The following is an 8,581-nucleotide window of genomic DNA, read 5'->3' as shown; positions in this document are numbered from 1 at the left end:
TCCCGAATTTATTAAATTAACATTTTCAAAATACTTTAGTTCATTTTTAGATATGTAATCATTCTGCAAAAATGTGTGGTAGTTCAACAATCCGATTATTCAAATGGTTGAATCATTCATTCTTAATACATACAGTACAGTTGCTCGGAAATCTTATCAAAGAGTTTTGGCTTGAAGCAGCTATGTTCCTCACCCAAAGTACTGTGAGGGCGAGGTTGAGGCAACAGTCTAGAGCTGCACCCGGCACACTTGGAAAAGCCCCAGTGATAGCAATGCTATCCATCCTTTGGATGTCAGTCAGACCTGCTACCACCATCTTGGCTTCCATTATTGGCCACCAGACAACAGCCCCAAACATAAGTGCAGATCCGACCACAGAGACATAAAGCCAATACAAAATCTTCTGCTTAAGTCCCCAAAGACCCACCTATCACATGTCTGCATTGCATTAAAGACCATTTCCCTCTGGTGATTGTTATCCCTTTCTAGGTGGGGTTCCCAGCTTAGGACTTTATCAAGGATTACATCCAGGCACTTAACCTCAGTCTTTAACTCAATAGAAGAGCTTAACTCAATGGAAGAGCAATCGCGGCAGCCTTGATTGAGTTGACACTAAGACCCATCCCACCACACCAGTTCCCCACCATGTTCAGAGCAGCATTTGTCAATTTCATGACTGTTGGGTTTAACTTACCACTCACAGAATCACAATGTCATCTGTGTACACTAGCAGGTCGTCCGCAACTAGGTTCCACAGAAGAGGAGAAAGGACGCCATCCTGGGGATAGCTCCTCATAGTCCTTGCACTGATGCTTGCTCCCATAAGAGTGGTAGTAACCACAGTAAGTAAGGCCTTTATCCAGTTACATATTTGACCATCAGTACCACGTTTCGAGACCGCATTGACAATAGTCTAAATACTTGTATTGTCAAAACTACTTCGATACCAGCATTTTCTCAATCCTGCATATCAGTTGATGCATGGTTGAGTCGCGTGGGTGTAGAGGACGCTCCAAGAGTGATAACTTCCAATCAAACCTAGCAATCATCTTCTCCATGGTTTTAAGAAAAAAAAGGGCAGACATATCGGCCTGGATACCCTCCAGGATAGAAGAATGTACCTAAGGGCCAAAGAGGCCCTGCACAGCAGGAGAGAATATCTTACCACTGCTGCAAACAAACCGGTCTCACTCCATCTCCCCCAGGAGCTTTATATGGACTAAGCAAATTAATCACCCACTCAATCCTGAAGATTATTACTCAACACGCCAAACTCCATTGTGAGTGAGTGGCACGCCCCGTAGGTCTCCACAGGTGAGTGATTGATCCTTGTCATAAAAAATACAGTCTGGAAAATGTGTTCTCATCATAACTTTTAAATCTCTATGATTCAGTAATCTTAATAGCGGCGAAGCCTTACACAATCCTACACACTGTTAAGGTCAATGCAGAGTTTCTTCCACGCTAAACTCAGCCATACGAACCTTGCGATTGTACAGTGCAAGAGCTTCATGGTAGGTCTCCCAAGTACTCCAAGTTTTTTCTCTCTTGAATAAAACCTTGACTCTTCTTGAAAGAGGCCGGTTCAGAGCTCCACCAGGCTACTTTGGATCTCCTTCTGTTAATAACTGGATAACTGAGATCAAATGACCTTTCAATTCCAGAAGTCAGACTGTCGGCAGATTCGTCCTGCTTTACTGTATTGTGAATCCGTTTCCAGTTACTATCATCTGATTCTAGTTGTATATCTTTGTATTACACCCAGTCAGTCTGTATTTCTTGAAATTTCTATACTGACTTTTCAAATTCTACGTTTCTGACTTTAAAGCAGAAGCGTGACTTTAAGATGTGAGTATAATCAGAGGGAAGGCTCGTCTGACACATGCCATCCCCGTATTCGATTAACTGTACCTTCCGTCATCATGGTCACATCTAACACCTCCCTAAGCGTCCATGTGCGACATGTAGGATCATTACCCATGTTTGCGATCACTAGACTTTGGGACATTAAATACTCCAGAAGCAACTTACCTCTGCTGTTTGTGTTGATGCTACCCTACACCTCACTATGCGAGTTAGCATTACAGCTAATTATGAATTACACACCACTCCTCCCAGCGTGATTCACAAAGCAGCTATCTCTCTGGAGGGTGTGGAATCCATATCATCATATGGAAGATACGATAATGAAATCATCAGGGTTCATCCAGTGCCAGCCCCAAACAGCCTGACGGTGAAAAGATCCCTGAAACAAAATTTCAGAACAGGAATGAAGTTCACCTTATTGATTACAACAATACAAGCTCTTGCATTATTAGCATGGACGCTACCTATATGCATTATTAACATATTAATTTCCACCTCTGTCATGGAAAGCCCTGATATTTTACGCTTACAAATCCAGGGTTCCTGTATGAGGGCCATGTGAATTATTCTGCCAAAAAGCATCTACAGAACAAGCTGAAGCTGCTTTACTGTGCTGCAGATTGACTTGAAGAACCTTGATTCCCTTGATCAGTTGCCAAACCTGCTGAATCTACGTTGATGGTAGTTGAGTCTGATGAACAGGCAAAGACACCCAAAGCTAAACTGCCGGATGCAACTGCCTGCTGTAACCTTTCCAGATCAGGATCTGTTGGATCGATAACACCTTGATGCTGAACCGAGTAGTATCGGAATTGAGATATACCTATTAAAACTAAAATAAAAAATCACAATCTTTATATAATTTGAGTTTACAGGCTGTTATAGAGCGACCTGAAATACTCAATTGAGTATAAGTGTATACAATTTCAATTGAAGAAGGCAATTATAAAAAGCTTTAAGCTCATGGTATTATTAGAGCAGATGCAAATTGATTTATCAGATATGTTAGAGATATAAAACAACTGTTAGATTTAACGTAGGTGAAAACACACCTCACATAATCAAAAGCTCACAAATTGTATTAAATCAAATCAGTTATGTCTATAAATATTGGAATACCACAAGGATCTGTCTTTGACCTTATTCTTTATATACTCCTGACTAATGACTTTTCAAGACAGTCAAAGGAGATTTGTAAAATGGTAGTGTTTGCTGATGAATCAGCACTAATTATTCATTTGCAACAAAAATTAAACACCTAGAAATAACTCTTTCACATGTTTAAACATGGCAAAACAGTACGTACTGTATTCAAACGATCTGGTCCTGAATGACAAAAATCTTATTCTCATACACAGCAAATCCAAATGAGCACGAATAAGTCTTTCAGAGTTACAACAAATAAATACTGAACAATAATCTTGTGGATGCCACATGTCATATAAATCAGTTCTCTACAAAAAAAACTGTTTAGTACAGTTTCTGGACTGTATTGTGTAATAAGATGGAAACGGATTACTAACTGAAAGACAACATTCTCTTTCTACTGTTAATTATTAAACACTCACCTTAGATATTGTCTGGTAGTGTGGGCAAGTTCAACTAATCCTGCACAGTATTAAAAATACAAAAGAAACCCAAATTGGACTACAACCACAATATACCTACTGACAAGCTTTCAAGGAATTTGTGGTTCTGATAATACTTGTGTTCTACATCCTTGAAACAAATCCATAAGAGTACATGCACAGCAAAGACAGATGTAAACATGTTAAGTGAGAGAGACCGTTACAGGTATACAGTAATACACCATCCTGGAACTCTGGACTGGAGAAAATATTGTAATGCTACAGGTGTTATACAGGGTGTCAGTTAAGTCTGGAACTGGTATTCCAGGTGATGATTAATAACAAATAAGAACATACCACTTGAGTTTATTGATATTGTACTAAAAAAATCTACATTTTCACAACATTAGGGGACTGTCTCTCAGAGAATGTCTTGGAAATCTGAATACAAGCATAGGTTGAGTACATTATTGCTGTATTGTGTTCTACTAACAAAACCTTATAATTTGATGTACAACTCAATCTATGCTTGCATTTACGAGAAAAATTTTCAAGACTTCCTCTGATGTGATGAAAACCAAACAAATCATTTAAAAGTGTGGATTTTTAATGTAATATTGATTAATTCAAGTGGTATATTTTTATCTAATTGTTCAACAGCTCAGAGGCTGGTTTTTTACTTAATTGACATTTACCTTTGACTTTTACTCATGATGCAACACTGTATTCTATTTATATGTAAATAAATAATTATTACATTGTATTTTGAGTTCTCTGATTAACCGTTACTAATTTAAAGTCACTTATTATTCTGCTAACTAAAACACTTTCAAATAATTCATCATCGTAATTTTCTAGAAGTCCTTCACCAATATATTGCCTATTGTAATATGAAAGTATGTATTCACTTCCTGGGTTCACGAAACAGATTGGAAATTTTCTACCCTAACTCCATGTACTTACTTCACTTTCAAGAACCTTTTTTTTATAAATACACTTTTTCCACAAATATTTGCATAAATGTAAATAGAAACTTGCTTGTGTAATATTGTTTCCTGTTGGGCCATCAGAGAACATGTGTGGGTTAGTTAAACCCATGAAATAGAGTAAAAAAATGAAACATTATTTAATGCATTGTGTCAGCCACAGAGAAAACCCAAAATATAATGTACAAAATACATTATTGTGAACAGTTCACAAAACAACACTTTCTTTGTCAAAAATGTTTTGTATTTTTGACAAGTTGTGGCAGCTTTAAATGTGCCACTTAGAAACCAAAGGTTTATCACATCCTTGTAGGTTCATCACACAACAAGAGGCCCTCCTCTCCCCCACTTACCGTTACCAATGAAAACAACGAAATCATTGCTATTACTAACTTTACCGATACAGTCATTAACTTCCACTCATTACTGTCATCCGTGCGTCATCGTCTCTGAGATAATGTATTTTTTGTTTGTCCATCTTCATTTGTTTTTACCGTGTTTTATTTAAATGCGTGCTAAGACAGCATATTCTAGAATTTTTTGTGTGATTTTGATTAAATGTTATACTTTAAATTATGTATAGACTGTCAAGTTTTTATTTTTTATTTAAAGTTTCCTTTAGTTCATTTCTGTTTTTATTTATTTATTTTTCATTAATATATAGCATTTATTATTTTATTATTTATACTTTGTACATTCTAGATTTGAACTGGACAGCACGCACAGACTTTGTTCTATGTGCTGTCAATTTTCATGCAGTAACATGTACAAGTGTTGGAAATTTGTTTTTGAAAATAAATTTATTTGATTGATTGATTGATTGTAAATCTGATATGAGCATTTTTGTTTTCATTACAAAAAAAGAAAAATCAATTTGTGTTTAATTTTTATCAAAGAAACTAACTAACTATAAATACTTAGTATTCCAAGCAAGGTGTACATAAAAATCTGGTCCGTTTTGAAAGAAGGCTCTTTGCACCCAAGACAAAGTATATATTGAAGCAATTAACCTTGCTATCCTGCAACTGTAATAACAATATTTAAAATTATACATGATTACATTTGTAATAGAACTAATACATGATTAACTAGCTGTTTTCTACTGCTTCGCATGCTTTTCATAAGCTTTGCCCATGTATGTGCACTTCTGGTTCAAGCGAATTATATTTCAAACGCTGATGTTGAGTTTGCCTTGTTGCAATGATTAAAAAAATCTGTGTATGTTTATAGCCATTGTACACGTACATGTACTTTATTATAAAGTGGTCTAATATAAGTTTAAGCTTAAAGTTCAACCAGAACTTTAGCGTAAAGACAAATATACATCAAAACTTAGCGCCTTCAAATAGTGTTTGGCTATTTAATATATGTACATGTCTCGTAATTGCAGTTTATAGTGTGCAGGTGCTTTGAAAACTTTTATCTTTTGCTGCGCCGTCTGGTGGTGAGTTACATCAATGGGCGTTGCACATAAACCCTTCTCTGTGAAAAATATATATATGTACATTTTTTCATAATGATCGGTTAAATATTTTACTATTTTATAAAGAACATACAGACAAACATTCATATACAGGGTGTCAATTAAGTCTGGAACCTCTTTTTTTAATTTTTAAACCACAATATAAAAAAATACCAAAGTTCACACGTGTTTACTGGTGATAGTAACGCATACATCTGCCCAATTACCGACTGGATAATCCCTTTGGGGAACGGTCCACAAGGAGTCAGACAAAATTCTTAAATAGCAGCATAGGTCAAGTTTGGTATCAAATTAAAGGTCTCACTTAGCAGAGTAGAACGCCGCAAACCGGACTTCAAAAGGTGGATTCATTCAGTAGGTATAGTTATTTGAATTTTAAAACAATTGAACAATATAAAATATTAGGTATTACAAGTAAACACCAATTTTAAAGTACCTGGGATCAAAGTAAGTGTTCAAAATGTTCCCCTCCCATCATCTGACAATGTAGTAATCGAAGCCAGGAATTAATAATTATTACCAATAACACAACTACTGTTAGAATATGAAAGTGACAGATTGAGTCATACACAGCATCCACAGAAACTTAACGTTTGGGCAGGTATTACAGGAAATCAAATTATGGGCCCATTATTTATCAATGGTACTTTAAATGGTGACTTGTATCTAGCAATGCTCCAAAATGAGATAATTCCTGCACTACAAGCTGCTCTTGGTCGACAATTCCAAAGAATTTATTTCCAGCAAGATGCGTCCCACCACACTTTGCTCTCCTTGTTAAAGAATACTTGGATACAATATTCCTTTACAGATGGATTGGAAGACGTGGTGCAGTAGAGTGGCCTGCTCGTTCCCCTGATTTATCTCCGCTGGATTTTTTTCTTTGGGGATACCTCAAAGATAAAGTTTATCGTACTAAGCCTCGAGATTTGGCGCACCTAAGAAATCTCATAGTCCAAGAAGCTCAAGATATTACTCGTGACTACCTTCAAAATGCGGTGGATGGCTTTTAAAACTGCATAGGACATTGCCAGACGATGGGAGGGGAACATTTTGAACACTTACTTTGATTACAGGTACTTAAAAATTGGTGTTTACTTGTAATACTTAATAATTTACATTGTTCAATTGTTTTAAAATTCAAATAGCTATAACTACTGAATGAATCCACCTTTTGAAGTCCGGTTTACGGCATTGTACTCTGCTAAGTGAGACCTTTAATTTGATACCAAACTTGACCTATGCTGCTGTTTAAGAATTTTGTCTGACTCCTTGTGTACCGTCCCCCATAGGGATTATCTGGTTGGTAATTGGGCAGATGTATGCGTTACTATCACCAGTAAACACGTGTGAACTTTGGTATTTTTTTTATATTGTGGTTTAAAAATTAAAAAAGAGGTTCCAGACTTAATTGACACCCTGTATATATATTGCCATTTTATACAGTTTAATGTAAATAAAAGTCGTTTGACAGGTATTTGGTCTTCCGATCATATGTTAGTTTGCTTATTTAAACGCATATGTGACAGATACGGCCAAATACAAAATAATTGAATCGGAAAAAGTAAGCGCTCTGTGGTGTAATAGTAGCACATTCACCCGGCAAGTGAGAGATCCGGGTTCGACTCCCGGCGGAGCAAGTACTTTTTGTGATTCAATGTTTATTGAAATTATATATATATATATATATATATATGAAGAAGCGTAATGCGAAATATAGTTAATTAATATTAATATGTTGGCCTTTTTCTACATATATATATATATATATATATATATATATATATATATACATATATTAAGTTAATAAACAAACAATAAATCTAACACTGATAGCTGAAATTATATTAGTTCCAAGGTTGTTCCTGGATTTAATTTATACTGTATTGTTTAAAATTTTTAAATAAGAAGAATAAGAATAGTTTATTCCCAAATTCACAAATAACAAACATAAAACTTATAAGGAAATACTGCCATCTTACAAGTTATGATAGCAGCTGCAAAACAAAAATTACTATAACTACAGTTGCTTGTTAATGTCATGACAATGTGTGTGGCTCCTGTGACTGGCATTCAAACACTATCAATAAATACAAGAATAAACAAAAACCTTATCACTGCACTTTGTTCTCTTATCTATGGACACTATGATAACGCAAAAACTAAACATTTCCTTCAACTTACGTTAACAATCCTACTTTATTGTATTCTTATAATTAACAAAACAATAGCTCATCTACCTTTGCACCTTCAAAAAGTCATATATATATTATCTAATGCTAACAACCATAATTTTATTTCCAATGAAAATTTTTTGTACTATTATTACTTTTAATGACGAGAGGTAACCGGTTATAACACTTTGGACCCAAAAATACGAAAGATTTTTCAAAACATGCTCTGTTTACTCTGGGTGTGCGAAAAGATCCCATGTGCCTGTTTGGTTGTACTGAGTAATTAGTGCTTAATAGGTTCCACACATTTCAAGTTATATACATTGAATACATTTTGTGTCGCTTTAGTTGTGAATCATCGTATACTGTGCATGATGTGGAAGTGACTCACACTGGCTAATGACTAAAACTCTTATCTAGATTGGGCAAGGTCAGGTATTGCCATAAAGATAGTGGTGGAACATGTCTGGAGAAGTTTAATTAGCTTGTCAAATGGTGTCCACT

Source organism: Homalodisca vitripennis, chromosome 6 (genome assembly GCF_021130785.1).
Source record: "Homalodisca vitripennis isolate AUS2020 chromosome 6, UT_GWSS_2.1, whole genome shotgun sequence".
In the NCBI taxonomy this organism is placed as follows: Eukaryota; Metazoa; Arthropoda; class Insecta; order Hemiptera; family Cicadellidae; genus Homalodisca; species Homalodisca vitripennis.
The sequence above is the reverse complement of the archived record's forward strand: the minus strand, read 5'-3'. Positions refer to the sequence as shown.